The following is a 20,028-nucleotide window of genomic DNA, read 5'->3' on the forward strand; positions in this document are numbered from 1 at the left end:
CAGAGTGTTTTGGGAAACACAGAATTTTGCTTAAAGATTATTAATACTTCTACTTCAGTGTTCTCTAGATGACTTTAAGAATATCCTAGGGATATCCAATGCTAATACAGAAATAGTAGGGAAGAGATTATATTCTTGCATTTGGATTGCAAATTGGTCCATTTGAGCTACCACTGGTTTACTAAAAAGTTCTTTGGTTCACCTTTTTAGGGCAGTATAGGTCAAAATGGAGAGTTCATGGCTGAATTAAGTCTTGTCATGATAAGAAAATAGATCTATTTTGTGGGAGAACTGATAAAAACTTAATAGTGAATTGGCTTCTTCTCATAATCAAATAGAAACATAGTAGTAATTTTTAGGTTTATTTTTAAAAAGTTTTTCCAGGTACACCAATGGATAAATGTACCCCAAACAGAAATTCTACACAACTGTTGTTACTTGTTAGAGGAATATATTCAAAATAATAAGAGCTTGCTAAAGAGCAACTTGAGAGGTGATTTTACATATTTGTGCAGCTAATTATGCACAGAAAAGAAGCGATAGTACTGGAGTTTTCCACAAGGCTGACAAACATATAGAAAAATTCAGTTGCTAAAACTGGAAACAAAGATGAATTCAATAATGAAGGAAGTGGCAATATGCTCCAATGAGGATGATTAAAGACTGGATTTCCAGAGGTGGTAATCTTATTACCATTTGGGCCTTTAAAACGTATTATGAAATACATCTTGTGCCCTAGATTTCAGAGGCTCTCTGCAGTCCTACTTTGCAGGTGTCATCAGTAGTCCCTGCTGAGCTTGGAGCTTCTTCGTTAATGCAAGTTGCCATTGTAATGCTCTTCCTTTAGGAGCCCTGGGGAGAGCAGGATTGATTCTCTGGCCTTGGGAAACTCCTACCTGCCTTGAGGCAATTACGATATTCCAGCCTTGTGCCTAATGGGTTTCACTGTACTCTTACAGGATCTGGGATGGGTTTTGTCCTCTTTGTGTCTAATTCGAAAAGTGTGTTGGGCATAGGGAGATGTTTGTTTGGGCTTTTTTAACTGACAGATTTTGCATATTTTGATTTCACCAAAGCACTAGTAATTTCCTTGAGCTGGTGAAAAAACAGACTTTGGTGGACTGAGAAACTGAACTGACACAGAAAATCTTCAATTATTGGTGGAGAGCTACTGAAAAGACCTACAATAATATTTTGAAAGGTAGAAACAGTCTGAAAAATAGAAAATCCTCTGATGGGTCTACTTAACAAAGCTCCTAGTAACAACTAGTAAATTGAAGGGATGAAAAGATAAACAAAGCTCCTGTTCTTCACCTCTCATTCATAGAGATTGGGTTTAATCTTACGAATTGACTGAGATTTCCACAAACTGAACAGTACAATATAGTAAACCATTATTATTTTTTTGATTTGCTATCAAAACAGAAGAAATCTTCTTTGTTATGGATTTATCACATATAAATTGGAGTATTTGAACAGAGATTAAATCTGGCCTAATACACTTGTAAGGAACCTTGTCTGTCTTGATTTAGCAGTGTATTTCCAAATTGGACGAGTAGCTCTATCCTGGTTTCAGAATGTAATTTCACATAATTCCATGGCTTTTCAAAGACTGTTTGAAGAACTTGCTCTGTTGTTGGTTCGAAGTTATAGGTGGCTGTGGTTCTTACTCCTGTCACACATGGTAAATTAATGAACTAATTCCAGAGAAAATGCATACATTCTTCCTTCCCTTTCTCTTCACAAATCTATTAATGAAAGTCACAGTGTGGCTCCCTGCAAGCCAGTTTACACTCTGGGGGTGCAGAATTCAGACATCTTAGAATTATTTTTGGTTGCTTACAGCAAAAGAAGTTGTTTGCATGGGCCAGATTAAGGAAATTCTGGGTTAGGTTTCCTGCATCTAATATTTATTGTGAGGTGATCATGATATTAGGTTATCTTGAATATTCATTTATATTTTAATACCAAAAGAAATCGTAATTTATAGAAAGGAGTCCAAGTATCTAAAAAGTACTTTGTTTGAAAACATGTACAATTTTATAGTTTCTGGATTCTAAGAAACAACCTATCCTTGGTTAACTTGCATTAATCCAGAACCTGTCATCTCTGGTTAGAAGACAAATGGGTCCTGCTGTAAAGGCTTTGGGAACACATTTGAATTATTCTCTTCTACAGAAATGCTACAGACTTCCTTTCTGGATAACACTTTTGTGACTAATGACTATAACTTATGCAATATCTGGTTAATAAACTCAAAGTAATCATATTAATTATTTCTTTGACAGTTTGATCATGGCCGGTATCAAAATGATTCTGCAATATGAGAAAGGAAATCTTATTTTAGGAACAAATCACTTCATTCATACATTTTATTTTTACAAAAGGGAGATTCTGAAGAACATTCATTAACTGTGAGTCATGGCATAATGGAATCATACCAGAGTCTGTGGAATCCCTAAAAAGTTATCAAGCAAAATTGCTAAAGTAACTAATGTGCAACTGCAAATTTGAGGGGAGATGAATACAGTGTCAGCTACTATTGAATCTATTTCCATAAATTAGATACCACTTCTTTTCACTTGTCTTTTAAAAAATATTTAAGTAAAAATATTATTCTATACCTTGTAATATTTACCAAATGCTTGTAACTCTTCTCTAAATAATTTACATGAGTAAATGGAATTTCCTTTTTCCATGGTTTTATAAAATACATGAGAAAGAATTTATTTGGTAAATGCTATGCTTGAGCAAGAAAATACAGATGAAATTTTAAACTAATATATCCTATTAAAATAGAGGAAATATATATTTCTGCACATGTCCAAAAAAACCCCAAATGCAAAGGAAGATTGAGTGCTGCTTCTTTAATGCAATCTAAAGATAGCGAAATCACAGCCAAAAGAGCTACAATAGGGAGAGAAGAACATTTGTCATATTACTGATGGATTGTGATGTGTAAAATATAATTGGAGATGACAGGGGAATATCAGAAATCAAAGCTCTTAAAGAGGCCTAAACAACGCTTGGCAGTTAAATAAGATAACGGTTATCTGACCAAAGATGGTAAGTTTTGAAGCTAATAATAGAAAAGGCGTTGTAAAATAAGTTTTCCCTGGAGTGAGACAAGCTTGAAAAAGGTATTGTTTATAAAGCCAAGTATCATAGTTAAAGTTTTATTTGCAGAAATTAAGGTGTTCAGGGCCTGATCTAATGACCATTCAAGTCAACAGAAGGATGCTTACTGCCTTCAGTGCACTCTGGAGGAGATTCCCAAAACATTTGGCTTCACTTAAGTTGTCCTGCTTAGGTCAGGTTGACCCCATTTTGCTTGAAACATAGTCAGGCTTATGGAGGATAAAGAGTGATAGATATTGAGAATAATCCAGCAAACACTCAGCTGGGGAATTAAGGCTTTTGAGGTGGCTATGAAAGCCAGCCATTGACAGAAGTGAAAAATGTAATTTGTTTTTCTAGCACACGCCGAACAAATGCCAAAATGAGTGATTCACTGTCTTAAATTTTAAATTAATGGAATCTGTCCATTTTGGAAAGCAGCTTATCAAGCCTGCAGTTTTGTGACAGAGGACTCTACAGTGTCCTCCAAGCTTTTGTGATCCTGGTAAGTAGTGATGATGAAACTAGAAAATGAAATAATATGTACAGTAGAGCAGGCTGCCTCATCCAGAATGTCTGTATGAATAAAATTTCATTATTTAAAACATGTCCTTTGCCTAAATCGCTGTATTTTCTATGCTAGATCCCCTCCTTGTTCTGCCTCTAGAAATTTATACTCAGAAATCAGAAAAAATACAGCTACATCTTTCTAGTTCTCTCAGCACAGAGAGACTGATATGAATATGAAGACAAATCAATAAAAATGGATGTCTGATTTCTGTTCAACCCAGGTTTAGTGCAAACCATCCTGTTTAGATTCATAAAACCCATGAAAGTGTATTAATAACAAAACACGGCAAAGCTCCTATTTGCCTCTATGACTGTGAGCAAGTTACCAAGCCTCTACCAGTTTAAACATTTGCAGATGCATCAAGCAGCCTTCCTCTGCTAGAGAAAATTCTTAAAGAACAGAGGCAAAGCTCCTGTTTATTTTCTTCCCTAGAAGGACATGCAGGAGTGGGAAAAGGAAAGACACTGGAGCTGGAGAGGGCAGAACTACACCCCTTGGAAGCTGCACAGCTCTTGCTCCTGTAGAAGTGCTCCAGAAACCAGTGAGAGACATTCATCTGGAATTCTCTATATGCTCCCATATAGTTCGAGGTGACACACAGCACAGCAAGTGCAAGTGTCTTTAAGACACGCTTTGGTCAATCATATTTTAAAGCAGTGGTCTTCATTATTAGAAAAACAATTAAAGTGAAAAACCTGCCGGTAAAACAGTACCTGTCTTTGTGTACAAGACATAGCTGGTTGTCTGTACCTGTAGCTGAGATTGAATTTGCAGGCTGGCTGTCAAAGTCACTTCTCACAGTTACTCAAGTCAGGAAAGGATTCAGCTAAACCCAGAATGGGCGGATTTCTAAGTTGCTTTGTGGTGCATAAACGGCGACAGGAATGAACAGTCTTTTGCAAGTAAGAAAATATTGAAGAGAAATTGTTCGTACTATTACAGATTGAAATGAAGCATTCTGGATGAAAATAATCACATTAAAAAATACCAGTTTATGTGAATTTCAGCATTTCTTGCTAACAAATTATAAGCAATGAACTGAATTGCGCTTGAAAATAGATAAAGATACAGAAAAATCATTATGGCAATCTTCATTATCATTAATGAGAACATGGCAAAGTCTTATAGCATCACATGCAGATTTTATCTTTAATGTGTGAATGGTCTCATTTGCAGTTTGATGGAGACAAATTTTGTCCATCCTCCAAGAAGGTGGTCAAAACCCATTCCTTTCTTACACAGATTAACAATTCAAAAACCTTGAAAATGTTTATGAGGTACAACCTAAAAGAAACAAAATCTCTTTATTAAACGTGTTTTCTCCACATGTTCATAAGAATGAGGGGGTTCGAATTCTTAACATTCACTTATTTTTATACAGTGCTCATGGCTTTTGAATGGTCTCTGTTAACTTAGATCACAGCTTTTTTTTACAAGAATATTTTGGTCCAATGGCTGGCTTTAAAGAGTTAATACATCCACTTTATTTCAAAGGATAACTCTGTTGATTTCTTCTTGTGCTTCTTCTGTGTACACTGCAGGGGACAAAAAAAAAAAAGCTTGGTGGGTAGGCTGGGGGGTTGCTGTGTTTTCATTTTATACATATTCGACTTCCTCAGCAACTCCAAAGACTTTGTATCTCTTCTGAAGCATCGTTGCACTCTTATCCAATGCTTTATAATTTCCATTGACAACCAAGATTTTATACAAACAAAAAGCAGTAGTGGATATATACAAAAAGTGACCTGAAAGGAATTTTGCAAAACAAACAAACAAGAAGTTACTCAGTTTCTTGAAGCTCTGTGTTTTAAAAATGATTTATAAAAGTGTTTGTTTTCAAAGAAGGTTACTTTAAACTTATTTCTTACGTTCTATCCTAGAAATATCATTAATGCCAGCTCTTATTCTCCTCAGTTTTTCTGAAAGCCTGTTGAGCTTCTCAGAAGGTGTGCATTACCCTTTCTAATTTAACTGGGGTGACCAACATGTTGAATGTAAAACTAAGATGTGTTTTCTGTAAATGTTTAGACATTGAATTTTTATAGTTATAAGAAAAAGTAATTAAGTTCTACAGAGAAATTAAATGTTTTCCCTACTTCTTGCTACTGTTCATAATTGACTTTGTTTTCTCTTCTGTAGTCATTTTACAAGCTCTACAACCTCTGTTTTTTGAGCGTTATTGAAGCTTGACAGTCTTAGTAGGGATGCGTAAGGGTCTGTCCTTTTTACCTGCTTGTGTTTTGCATGAATCTTGCAGGGATGTAACTGCGTTAAAGATGTAAGTCTCTCTTGCCAATCTGAAGGAAAATCATCAATGTGTTAAGAAATTACTGTGGGAAAAACAGGCTAAGAGTCAACTCCTTGGTCCTCTCTTTCCTTCCCTTATGCACAGGTCACAGAAGCCTTGTTTCCATAGGCAGCCAGTCTAGACTTGAAGGGTACCAGTGCAGTTGACAGAGGAACGTGCTTTTCCACTGAGGTGTGTGTGCACTTTAATGGCAACATTATTTCATCGATTCCTACGGAGTGACATTCCATTGCAAATGAAACAGCTGCTTTTTACAAATGCGCATCGCTCTCAGTTGCAAAGAGGCTTGTGGCTTTTTCCTCTCTTTCCACATAGCTTTGTAATACCCTCATTACAGGAAACTTATACTGCCCGAGGCTACCGACAGCAGTCTGTTTGCACTTCCAGAAGTCACATTAGCAACAAGCAGTTCGGTAAAATCAAAACAAATTTGGAAGAGCTAAAGGGTTTCTGTTATCAGCCATCTTTCCAGTGGAAGGCAAGGAGTAGCTGTGAGCAGCCAGGAGCACAGTTTCCAACCAGGGCCTCATTTCTTAGCAAACTCTTCTGATAGCTCCAGAAACAGGGATGATGTCCTGATGACACTGGCTTCACATGGACATACAAGAGAAGAAATACCTCTGTATTTGCTGGGAAGTTTCAGTAGCTAGACTGTAACTGCCTCTGGCATTTAAACTGAACATAGAACTGTTGAATATCCTGTTGTTAAATAAAGCCCAGATATCATTAACTTCCATAAAGGTTTGAGCTCTCATTAAAGGTTTATGAAGTCAACAAAATACAGCCCACAGTGCTGTCTCAGGACTGTGCTTTGCACAGTGAGGGAAAGATAATTTTCTGAGCAGTATCATTCCTGCAGCACTGAGAATCCTCACTAACCGTAGTCCCAGCTGAAGTGGATTAGTTGTTAGGGCTGTCAGGGAGGTGAGATCTAGGACATGGCTTTGAGTGGTAAGGCTTTGATTTGCACCCACTATTCATTTCACAATATCATTTGGCAATTTACAGAAACCTTAAAAAAATCTTTGTAGGTAAAATGAGAAAATCTGAATAGGACATAAAATTGTAATAAAATAAAAACTATAAAATATGGGGTTTTTTTCTGTTAGAAGTTGGCTTTCCAGAGTAGAATATAAAGATTTCAGTGAAATACAATTGTTCATTTACAGGTGAGCGTCTCTGTCTGATAGCAAGTCTCCTCAGCATATAAAGAATGTTGATCATCACCGTCCTGGGCATATATAGTTGTTTTTCAAACAGGAAAAAAGGTATTTTTTTTTCTCTGTTTAGTCTTCTCAGAGTGAATCTATAGTTCTCAGGTTTAAATATTTGCTATTCTTTTGGCTATTCCACACTGAATCTTTCTCCCTTTCCTGTGAGGGAGTGTAGGTATGGCTTTTGGAAGATCAGCTTGACAATTTCTGCGCTAGCCTTTGTGGGTGCCAGAGAAATTATACTTGAGCAAAACACCAGTGGGAGTTTTGGAAAGGAGGAAAAGGAAGAAAGCTCCTTTGGAATGGAGTTTGGCTTGCCTCTTGCTGTAAGTCTGTTGCTACATTTACCTACTCAGTATTAGTAAATCCTGAACTCCTCTAGCCTCTGCAGAGAGACTTTCTTTTCAAGAAATGAGGAATCACACAAAACTGTCAGCCTGTCTCTGCTCATAACATGTTGTATTTGTAGAAATCCTGTCTGGCTCTAAGCAATAACTTCAAGCTTATGTTTGTTGTTTCTGACTTGCAGTCATCTTCAACTGTGTTTTGGATAAGATGCCAGCTTCAGTATTTCTCTTCATGTAAATCAGACCTGGGCAGGGCAGTATCATTACTGTAGGTGGGAACAAAGAATGCAATGGGAATTAGGGCAAGAAGACTGTATTTTCTATTTATCTTAAAATTTTAAAATTATCTTTGGACATCTTTAGAGAACTGGAGCTGCTGGAGATCATGTCTAGTACTAAGCCTGAACTGGAGAAGGACTTGTTATTTACTGTGAGGCAAATTGGCTAATTTTTAATTGGCAGTCTAATAATCCTATCCATTTTCATAATTTCTCATGGTTGATTTTGACAAAGGATTACTAAGAAGACAAAGAGTAGTTTAGGAAATTGTTTGAGTCAGTTTCTTAGCAGCTTCTAAAAACTAAAGTATTTGCCTGTGGTTTAGGAAAGCACAAGATAACCTTAATGATTTGTTGCATATTGTGTAACATTTTCTATTCAAGATGGGACAGCTGTGCTTACAAAAGATCTTGTAAAATGTTGAGTGTTATCATTCTTCCATTTATAGCCAAAATACTTTTTCTACTGGTGGTGGCAGTGTGGGTGAAAAATTTTAGCTGGAGAGGAAGATCAGAAAAACTTCCTTATTTATTTTGTAATTTTAACTGAACCCTCCATCAAATACACATATTTTGACTATGTAGGGATCAGTTCTTTCTTCATAATTCAGACGTGGAAGCAGAAATAAAATCATAAAATCTTCTAAAAGAAGAAATAAAATCAACAGAAAGTTTAGAAAAAGTGCATTTATCTAGGGACATTATTCTTTAAGTCTTTTCCCTGGGATAGAGTTTATATTCTACTTGGGTTTTGCCATATTGTGTAAAGGAAGCTTAGAAAACATGGGTCACTTTTTTGTCAATGTCACTTGCACACAGTTTTAAGCTTTCTGAAGTGTCGAGAAATAGGTCACTTCCCTAGAATTCAGCAGTCAGTTTTCATGTTTAGTGGAGCTGAAGGTTAGGCAAAATTGCAAAGCCTCTTTTGTTTTTCTTTTTTAAGCCATTATTCAACCTTGAAATGAAAACTCAGTCACTAAACTATGCTAAATAGCTCGTTTCCCTAGTTTGCTGATTGAGCTAAATGGCCTTTGGAGATATTTATGAAGATGACTTACCCTTCTCTTATACACAGCAGTCATGCTTCTTCATCCATGTAATAGAAACCAGAGAAACTCGGGCCGAAGGTTTTCACATTCTGAGATGGTTTAGCTATTTTTGCAATAAATTTAGAGTTTTAATCCGAGACCTGAGTTTTACATTTTGGAATGCAGCATACCGTTTTTTCCTGAGAATGTGACCTATAAAAACAAGAAGCATACTGGGGGGAAGTCGGGTCCCCATAGCCATCACCATTCAGCTCTACGGCCTCATCCGCGCTCTCCAAGTCCGCACATGGAGAAAGGGAAGAGCGGGGCCGGCGGGCGCAGCGGACCAGCAGGGGGCGCTCCCGCCCCGCCGGTCAGCGCCCCCCGGGCCGGCGGGGCCGCGGCGGGCACCGCGCTGCCCGCGCGACAGGAAGTGACGTCACTCCGCCCTGCCGGAAGTGGGACCCCGGAAGTGGGGAGTCCTCGGGGGCGGGGGAGGCCATTGGCGGGGTCATCCTGCCTCTCGCTTTGCAGAGTCCGCGGGGATTGCGTGAAGGACGCGTTCGGACGCTGCGGCGGGTGTTAGAAGGGGAAAGCCTTAACGCCTTGCGGAGTGCGGGCTTGGTTCCGCGGTGTGCTGGGCTGCGTGTTGCTCATACAAGTCCACAACGTGGGCATCTGCCTGATTGACAGGTACCAACTGAACGCACCACTTGTCAAAAGTTTAACATTTAGATAGAAACCCTATAGAAAGGAAGTGGGGAGAACGGCTTTTGCACGTTACTATCGGTTTTGTGGGGTTTTTATTTGTTCTGTGTTTTGTTGGTTTTTTTTTTTTGGCTGCACAAAGACACTTCCTAATTCCTCCCGTGTGCACAAATCTCCTTGCAGCCATGTAGAAGACATTAGGAAACCTCTCTAGTTTTGTGATATTGCATTAACCCATTTAATCACATGCCTACATCTGGAAACATTTCCAGTCTCATGTAAAACTTGGACATACTTTATTCAAAGGCAATATTCAGCAATAAAATTATTTGAATTTTATTTACAAATTCAATATAGAATGAGTAAACATAAGGTCTAATTGAAAAGTGAAGGTTTTCTAAGGCATCACAAAATGTGTGTTAATTTTTTCTGTGCAAATGCACAGAAAGTGACTTGCTGTTCTCAGAAGTCTCTTGGAAAATGGGTTGCAGGCAGTTAGTCTGAAAAGAAAGCTGAAATCTGACTTGTATGTAGTTATTTAAATTCTCATGTTACTTCAGCTGGGGAAGAATACAAGATTCTTTCACTGAAATCTCTATGCATTTTTCCTGCTGGCTTTAGCAGGCATTTGGTAAGATGGCAAAGATTATGATCTTCTTGTGGGAGTATGCGTTTTTTTCGTTATTCTTCTAAACCTGCTCCTCCCCATCTTTATAGCAGTGTTAGCAGAGAAAAAGAAAAAAAAAAAAAAAAGGCTTCTTGAAGAAAACTAATAAAAAGTAGCCTTAAGCAAAAATCCAAAGGAGAACATCTTCATTGGAGGCTTCAAGTGAATTTGGCAAGAGTGGCTCAGTGTCACAGATGGGGAACTATCCAGCAGAACTCTCCTTGCAGTCCTCAGGAAATCAAATTAGCCTGACAAATGTCTGGCTGCACACTTCAGAACTAAACTCATGCATGTTCTAGCAACATCTGCTGTTACTTATGTGAATGTGGCAGAATAAAATTGAACATAACATGTGCTAGTGAGCCAGCAAATCTGACTTTGATCTTTCTCACTTATTCAGGACAAAAGGAGGGAATGAAGTACAACATGGAAAACAGTCTGTAGAATACAATTTTAAAATGTGAATCGTGACTAAAAATATTGAAAGTGTCCTTTTTCAAATCACACTATCAGTGTACAGCAGGTCTTTTTTCCAGGAACCTCTCCTTGTTCTGAACAGTTGGCCATTCAGTGAGGAACAGGATCTGATTTCCTAAGTTGGCATACTGCAATTTGTGAAGAGTGAAGTCCAGATATCAGAGACTTTTCAATGAACCAGAGAGAGAGACAAATTCTAACATCAAATGTGGTCATGAAAGCAACTTCTTAGCAAGAATAATTAATAATTAAAGGCATATTTTCACAATTTGAAGGGAAAAAATATGCATAATATAAATTCTTCCTATGAGTCATTTTGATCCTTGTTCATTTTGATCAAGTAAATACAATACTGCATCTTCTAAAGGAAAAAAAAATGTGCTTTGAACACATAATGTTTGTAAAAGAGTATCTTTAAGAATCCTTTACTTACATTAAGGCTATCCATGCTTACACACCACTTGGCAGATTGTCACATCCTCATATTCATGTTCATGTTCAACTTCATTCTTTCCAATGTGTAGAATAATTGTTGACTCCAATTTTAAAAGCAAGTGTGCAGATGCATACTCATCAGTCATGGGTGTGCCATCTCTTGCATACCAAGCTCTTTATTGTTTATATTCTTGCTTCTTTCCCTGCTAATGATAACAATTATGGGTAAAAGCATTTTAGTAATGATGCAGTGGTAAGAGCAGGCATTTTGAATATTTGATTCTAGCTCTGCTATTAAGTTACTATTAATTTAGGTTTTAAACGTGTCATAGAGGAACTGAAGGACTGACTATTGACCTGTATTTTTACATGAGATACAAAGCAGCTCAATTAATTCCTACTTGTGCATGCAAAACAAGCTTGTGTATAGCTATCATTTATTGCATTTACGTGTAGAGTCCTATGCCTGTAATATCATAGGCAGTACAGAAATACAGGGAGACCTTTTCAAACACAATGAACTCGATATTCTATAGTCTAGCTCTTAACCTGCTGTGCTCCAGAGAATTAACATAAATGTCTTGCATTGCTGAGTTGTATCCTCCTCCCTAAAATGACCATATAGCACTTCTCAGATCTTCATGGCTTTTGAAGGGAGAAGAATAATCAGTGTGTGTGCAGCTCTCAAATTTTCCCATGAAGCTGGTGGAAAGCACAGGGAATTTTGATGTTAAGTTCAAGAATCAAATTTATTTCTCTTGTATGCCAGTGACGACATTAGGTTTAAGAACACAGAGCAAGTCAGAAAAGTATCATTCTGTTTATTTACACTTATGTAACATTCTAGTTTTGAGTTTGCTGAAGCCTGGATTATGGTTTGGGCTATGACTATGGTTATGATGAGCTATGAAGAACAAAACTCTCTACTCCCCTTCATACATTGTTATAATTATTGATAGATGAGTTTTGAATCCAGTATTTTTAGTAAGATAATGAGGTGGTGAATGGTATTCTTACTTGCATTTCAAGACTGGGTTGAGCTTGCAGTTTTCTTAGTTGAACAATCTTGTCTTGTTTTGTTCACTAAACAAGTTGGATCCAGATGTTTTCAATGAAAGACAGCTGTAAAAGTAATAGTGATGTGTTCCTGTGCAATAATGTACTGGACCTTAGCCATGCTTAAAACATTAGCATTTAAGTGTGGCTTTCAAGGAAGCAAATGTAACACTGTAGCTGGGTAGACTGTGGCTCCCTCCATGTGTGGACCTTTCTTTGAGGCTCTCCACCCCAAAATTTGGAAGAGTGTGCTTGTAGTAGGATTTATTTTCTGCTGGGTGTGAGCCTTGCAACAGTTCAGAGGGGAGGTTTCCGAAGTCTGCACGATCTTTTAGCTTTATGAGCTATCCTGGTTGCCAGCCATGCTTACAGGAGGAGCAGCAATATGGAATCAGAGAAATTCTTGAAGAAAATTTCTGGTGTTTTCTTCAGCCTTTTTTCCTCCGGTGACGCCAGAATGGTTTTTGCATTTGGTGATCTTCTTTGTGATATGCAAGCATTGCTCCTTGCAGGGATGGGTGCTGTGTTCTGAGACTGAATTGTAGAATAGTCCTAGGATAACACAGATTTCTGTGAAAGACCAATTAATGTATTATTTCTAATATTATCAGAAAAAGTTAAGAAAAAATAAAATTACCTTTAAGTGCTTCGATTTTTTTAAGACTTAGAAACCAGCTTACACCTTAATACTTAGGAAAATTTGACTCTTAATGAGGACAGTTTTGCATAGTTTCCAATACCCTCTTACATGTGGGCTGCAGTAACCAAGGGCCAGAGTCTCAAAGGTAATTAGGTGTTTCAGTATTCTGTGATGTCTGACACAGAATTAGGCAACAAGTCCACTGAATACACAGGAAAGGCTGTTTGTGCTGTGTGCTATAAACACACAAAAGTCTAGAGACCAAATATAAAGTATATGTGAAGAAAGCCAGAGGGAACGTAATGTTTTAACTTAAGTGAGGCTAGAGGTGGCAGGTGGGGGGAAAAAAGACCCAACTGAGGGGATTTTTTGAGCATATTGATTGTGGTTTCATGATGTGCTTTGCATTTAAGTTCTGTTTAAGAGTTGGTCAAGCACAGAACCAGTTGGAGATCTGAAAGGTTCTTACTGCAGACAAGTGATGTGATTGGCAGTAATTTCCTAATTTTACTTTGGTCCTGATCAGAAAGGCTTTTAATTTCACAAGCATGAGGTCTTCTGTTGATGGGCAGATGAGTAAGAACTCATTTTCTTCTTTAATACATATTTATAATGCTGTACTAACTGATCAGCATAGTCCTGGTCTGTGTGTACAATGTGTACGTATATATAGTGCTCCTAAGCCATACACTGGTTTTAAATACTGATCTCAACAGCTGCTCCTCTCCAGAATATTGTGTTAAAGAAAGAAATCTCTGGAAATCTAGGTAAATAAAAGTTTTTCTGGAAAGTATAACAAAAAGAACAAAAATCTAAATGACAGGCCTAGTATAAGCCTTTCTCAGACATTTATATCTGGGTGAATCAAGGTTTATTGAGTTTTTATGGCTGCCATTGAGCCTGTCTGCTTTGCTTTTTTTTTCCAGCCAGCAGTGTTCTTCCTCAGAATTTGTTGCTGTTGTCTTCCTAAACTCTTTAAGACTTCTCAATGTAGAAATGTATTATTTTGTCTGGCAATATACAGAGTGCCAGTATTCTCAGGAGGAGAGAGCATTAAGGGAAAACAGGTATACATCTTGATGTTGCCAGCTGAATAAAAATGATTAAGAAACAAACTGTTGAATCTGAAGATACATCCCCTGACTGCAATTCATTCTTTCTTGTGGCTTTTCAACATCTTGGTTGTGGCCTTTTTTAATCTGAAATTTACTGTTTTTCTGAATAATATACAAACAAGTTATACAGTTGTCTTGAAATGGGTCAGATGTTACCAATATAAATGTTTTGTTCTTTCAAGAAGATTAGCAAAATCCAACACCTGCCTTTCTACTTGTCTACAAGTTGGGCTTAGCTAGTCATCAGCTCTCACTGAACTCTTAATGGAGAGACTGGTGGAATGAAGTAAGGATATTAGAAATTTATAATTTGTTCTTCCTTGGCTTCAGAGCATTTTAGTGATCTTGCAGCTGGTGAGAGAAGTAACAGGAGCCATTAATTTTCTCAGTGTAAGCACTTTGTTTCAGACTGGTTGATAGGAGAAGAAGGCGACAGTGAAATAAGAAATACAGTCAGGAAAAATGAAGACAGATCAGAATGACTTCATTGACTGGATGACCTGTGATGTAGTGAAATCAAATTCGTCTGTATTGAATAAAAGTAATGCTCTGTAAAAGTACTTCACAAACAGCTCTGTCTCAGGAATTTTCTCTGCTCATGTTTCTCTCTCTCCTGTTTTACGGTCTTTTGTGTTCACTTTTCATTTGTGCATGTTTTCACTCAAAAAGTAGGAAAAAAAAATAAACAGAGCAATAAATTTTTCTGTATGACATAATATCACTAGTTCTTGTTTGTTTCAAAGAAAAAATAGGAAACACTCTGCTATGTGCTAAGATTTTCCACCTCAATTTCTGGAGCTCCTTGAAATTGCCAAATCCTACCCGTACAAACACACAAAGGATTTTATTTTTCTTAAACTTCCTTATGTTTTTGATGGGCAGAAGTAGAATTTCTCTATAACAAAAGAAAACCAAGCACAGCAAAGGAAACCTAGGGGCAGTAGGTACATTAAAAAATCCATCAATCCTTGGATTTCTTTGATGCTTAGAGGCCACTGAGGAAGCCAGATTCCTTTAGCTCTGAGGGCATTGTGAATGCGACCATCACACAGTGGGTCACTTTTTCAAGAGTCCTTATGGCTCAGTAGGAGACTCACTAAATAGAGAGTACATGCAAAGCTAGAAGGGGTGTCCTTCCTTGGCTAGCACCTGCAATGGATAGCTGGGACTAATGTGATAAGTGTTAATATGCTCACAACACCTAAGGATTTCCACTGACCAGGCAGCTGTCAGGCAGCTGGAGAAGTGGTGGTCTCTGTCACTTCTTCACATGGGCTGATCCTTCATGTTGCTGAGATGCTGTCTATTATCTCTTCCTCTTCCTCCTCCCTTCCCTCCTCTCTTCCCTCTTCCCTCTTCCCTCTTCCGTCTTCCCTTCCCTTCCCCCAGCTATTACTGTTGCAATTACTGCTCTGCTGTCAGCATGATTACCTTCTGTATCTTATATTACTTTACCTCATATAATTTCTCATGCCTTAGCAACAATTATCTTAGGAGAACTGAGCCAATATTTTAATGTACCTAACCAGACCTTCAGTCACAAACAGCCCCTCATCCAGTGGTTACATAAATATGTTCAAAATAAACTGAAGGTGGCGTGGGGTCAGGGTGGGGGAACACAGGCTCAGTGCAGCAGCAATGATCCAAGACATAGTGGAAAAATATTTCATTATTGTCAACTTGTGCTAGGCACTATGGATGTGTAAGGAAGTACAGCATTCAATTCAGTGAGAACATGGAGAGCAATGATTACCAATATGTTTTGTCTTCAAAAAATACACAGGTAGTATTCTTCAGTGGAAAATTGGTTTTGAGAGAAAAAAATGCAGATTTATGGCTTGTCAGCATTTAATAATATTTTTTATTTTGTTGTATTTGCTGAGTTGTTCATATTAGAAGAAAAAGTCTAAAAACTATGATGCTCAATTATAATACTGAGTTGAAATACCTTCTGAGCTAATTTTTCATTTAAAATGTTCTTTGCTTTTATTTTATGAAAACATAAAGAAAATTAAAAGCTTGATGTTCAAGTATTTTTTACTACTGCCAGCAACTTCAAAACAGCTCTTCCACAGGATCACTTCTTCTTTCTGCCTTAGCACCTCATCAGCAACACCACCATCTGAACCCAAATGCAGTACTCAAAAAGCATATGCCATTTCCTTACTAGGAGGAAACCTTTTGTTTCAGACTCTGTACTTTTGTATGTATATAAACATATCATTAGCTTTTTCTTTATGTCCCATAGACACACATACACAACTGGAAATCAAAACTATTTAAATATATCTGTTCCAACAGCAACATGTGAAAGATTAGGTCTGATGAGCAGAAAGCACTTGGACTACATGCTGTCAAACTGCTAAATACCTCCCCAGCATGTCATTCAGAGTCCTGAACATGGAGGAAGAAAGCCTAGAAGGGCTTGTGGGGCTGCCATCAGCAGGTGTCTGGGAAATGCTGCAGGATGCCCAGCCTCATGCAGCCTTGTTGGGACTTGGAGGGAGCCATTGGCCTCTCTCACCTATGAACTACTCTTAAAGCAGATAGTCTGGTTTGTATATCTTGGCCATACAAGGATTTTGCTGTTGTGATTCACAGCATCAAGGAGACTTGGGAACTAGATTAATCTCTAAGGAGCAGTTGTAACATAAGTGCTAATCTGTTACAGAGCATTTTATAATTAAACATTCTAGAAACTGGTAATTATAAAATAGATGCAGGAAGATACACTACAGTCCTAGATAGGCTGTGTGTTTTATTTACCTGGTAAGTGGAGTGGGTTTTTTATTTATTCTTGGTAGCTGAAGGTCTGACTTGAGAAAGACTCTTCAAGGATACAGGTCAAAATGCATCTTTAAACAATATAATGAAGAAAGCAAATCTTGTCCAATTAAGGATCTTACATTACAAAAACCAAAATGTTTTTTCCTCCTTTTTGCAAATATATTCAATTGGGTTTGGGGATTTGAGTGATTCCCCTGCCTCTGCCCCTGCTTCCTATTGAAAGATCTGGGAAGCTGGAGTATCAAGGCTGTCCATGGTAGAATTAGAGATGCTTTGATTCTTTATAGCTAGAGCTACTATCAAACAAACAGTAAAACAGCAATATTAGATCATCAAAAGCATCAAATCTTACCCTTTCAAAACGAGTGGTGGTACTGCCTCCGAATTCCTAAGACATCAATTAAGGATTCGGGTCAGCGCGTGAGCTAAGCTAGCAACTGGAGACAAATTTTTCAGTAGTGTGATAGCAGAGAAGAATATATGGAACAGCCTACCCTGAAGGTAAAGTTTGAAAATTTTCCTTAGCTCTTTTAAATTCTGCAGTCTGCAATGATTCTGTAGATGATTTTATGCTAAGGAAGTATCTTTTAGCTCACAACAGCCTTTTTCAACCTCCAGCCCGGATGAAACAGGCTGGAACGGGCAACAGCGCATACAGAGCCCAGCAACGTAATTCTAGAAAGTCTTATGTGTAATATTTAGTTGGCATGTGTCAAGACTTTCAGCTGTCTTTCAGAGTGTTAAGATCATTGTTACAGGCAATCTGCCTGGAACTAGTCTGGCTTAGTGTCCTGTCTTTGGCAGTGTCCAGCAGGAAGGGGTGTAAGAGTAGAGGAAACATTTCGGGGCACTCCCCTGGAATAGTCTGCCCGTAATGGTTTGTGCCTCAGGGAGTTGCTGGGTTTCTCTTGAGAGGTCCCCCCTTCATTTGTGCGTTTAATTTGTCCAGTCTCCCTTTTTACCACCTTCTACATTCAGTGGCAAAGAATTCTGTCGCTCACACACACGTTGTGTGAAGAACCAACCCCTTTTGGTTCTTCTGAATCTGTCATTTACAGCTTTGCTGGATGACACCTGCTTCTAGTACTGGAAGGTACAGTGAAAAAAAACCAAAGCAAACTGAAACACTACTGTCTTCCCCCTTTCCATGCCATTCATGACTGTATAGGATATAGCAGTGTCTCTTCCCTAGTCGTTTTTCTCAAGCTGAATAATCCTGATCTGTTAGTTGTTGTTTGCACAGAAGCCATTGCAAAACTTGGTCATCTTTCCAGTCTGCTGGTATTGAAACAGTTTTAGCTCATACTCAGTTTCATACGTCTCTACCCACTGATGGAGGACTTCAGTGTAGAATTCTAGAAATTCCAGATGGGACTTTTGTATGTCCTGTTCATTTTTCTTTTAGAATTAAGCTCTCATTACCTTTTTTTTTTTTTAAATATATGATTGTATGCATCATCGTACAGTATATCAAACATATTAAATATGCCCAACTTCTTCATTTTCTTTTAATTTAATGACTGATATCTGCTGAGATTATTCCATGGATTCATTACACTAGAAATAAAGTTAAGGCTTGTCTGTCTTTCTGTCTTCTTTACACTAGTTTAAAATGAATCATCCTGTGCCACAACAGCATATGACAAGTGCAAAGAATCACAGATCTTGCTCTAAGCCAGAATTACTAAAAACAAAAAAACCCAAACAAAACTCAAACGCAAACTAATGCAATGTTATTTCAGGAGCTTCTTATGTTGGTCTTTCTTCTCTGTACCCCTATAGACCTTCTACCTAGAAATGTCCACACTGATTTAAGAAGCACTATCTATAGGCCTAACCTGGTTTTGCAAATTCTGTCCTGGGAAAGGTTTATTTAAAATGGAGAGATTTGAGCCTATAAACAGGGAATTACTTAGGTTTAGTTGTGTGATTGTCACATAACTCTAAGTTGAAGTTGTTTCTGTACCACAAGCTACATACAGACATTAAGGTAAAACGCACAGCAACACCATTTCTTCTACAGACACCTCAGCAGACACCATGGAGAGCTTAATGTTGCGCAAAAATTATAAAAAGTGTGATCTGTTAGCTGCAAAAGAGCTGTCTGGCAACTGTGATTTCAGTATTAGATGATCAAGTTCATTGGAGAAGACAGATGTTTGAGCTACTTTTTAAAGTGTCTTAGATATATACTCTGAAGTGTGTTTGCTATTATACACCATCACCTATCCAAAATAATAAGATATAAGATACATAAATAGTACAGACTAATTCTAAAGGCTAATTCTCCTGGCTTTTTTGCCTTTCGTGTTAAAAGCCTCTCTTAATACCTGGAGATGGTTGCAAATTCCCCAAATGCTCACAAAAAGCCAATTCTTTGACCTTTGTTTACCTTGATTTGCAAGTTTCAAAAAAATGTAACCCCTCTTGAGGGATGGGATGGAAAGAGGAAATCATTACAGATTCTTAAGAGCTGTAGAGTTGGAGAAGTTTAGCAAGAACTTCAAGCCTTATTGGCTTGAAGCAAATACTGTCCAATGTGCAATTCTTTAGCTCCACTTATTATATATTAGTAATTTGGTTAGAGAATATGTCAAAAGAAATGGAAGGAATTGCTAGTGAGCAATAAAAGAGAAGAAATTGCTAGTGAGCTCCAATAATGCACATACATTTTAGGATTCTGGTGAATGCTGTCACTCAGCCCTACTGGTGTCACCAGCAATTACAGTTTTCCTAAACAATTATTTTGGGAAGGAAAAAGTACTATTTCCAGAGTCCAGAGTTGTGGTTCCAGCATTGCACAGCATAAGGGCCGTTTGTGCCTGTCAAGAGCACCAAGGCCCTTAGTAGTTACTCATCATCCCTGAAAGGTGTAGTATAGTCTTTTCCTCCAGAGGATCACCACATCTGCACATGCTCTTCACTGTAAAGCAGACTGATAAAATGTGCTAACCCAAAATCCATATCTGTTAAAATAATTCCTGTGTTCAGTACCTGAAAATATCAAAAATTGCTCATAGGAAGTGAAGCTTCAGGGCAGCTTCAGGATGGGAAACTTCTATTGTTTGTGTTTATACTTGTAGACACTTGCAGAGTGTTCGCTCTTAATCAACACTTGTAAGAAAAAAAAATATTTACAAAACAGAATTTCAGATGAGGTAATTAAACAAGCAAAAAGCTAAAATAAGAATAAACAAAAGCAGTGGATCCTCTAAAGCACCAGTAGGATGAGCAGGAAAATGAGAGAATACAAATAACTAAAGTACTCATCAAATAAATG

At 37.8% G+C, this 20,028-nt stretch overlaps 1 long non-coding RNA gene across 1 annotated transcript in view; it reads left to right on the forward strand.

Moving 5' to 3' along the window:
• The first annotated feature begins 9,344 nt into the window (after positions 1–9,344).
• LOC113481894 overlaps positions 9,345–20,028 on the forward strand; it is a 39,132-nt gene continuing 28,448 nt past the window's right edge. Inside the window, exon 1 of the long non-coding RNA XR_003398742.1 lies at positions 9,345–9,556. This is a non-coding gene — a long non-coding RNA (uncharacterized LOC113481894). The remainder of the gene's footprint in view (positions 9,557–20,028) is intronic.

This window comes from Athene cunicularia (assembly GCF_003259725.1).
Source record: "Athene cunicularia isolate RWA chromosome 6 unlocalized genomic scaffold, athCun1 chr6_part2, whole genome shotgun sequence".
In the NCBI taxonomy this organism is placed as follows: domain Eukaryota; kingdom Metazoa; phylum Chordata; class Aves; order Strigiformes; family Strigidae; genus Athene; species Athene cunicularia.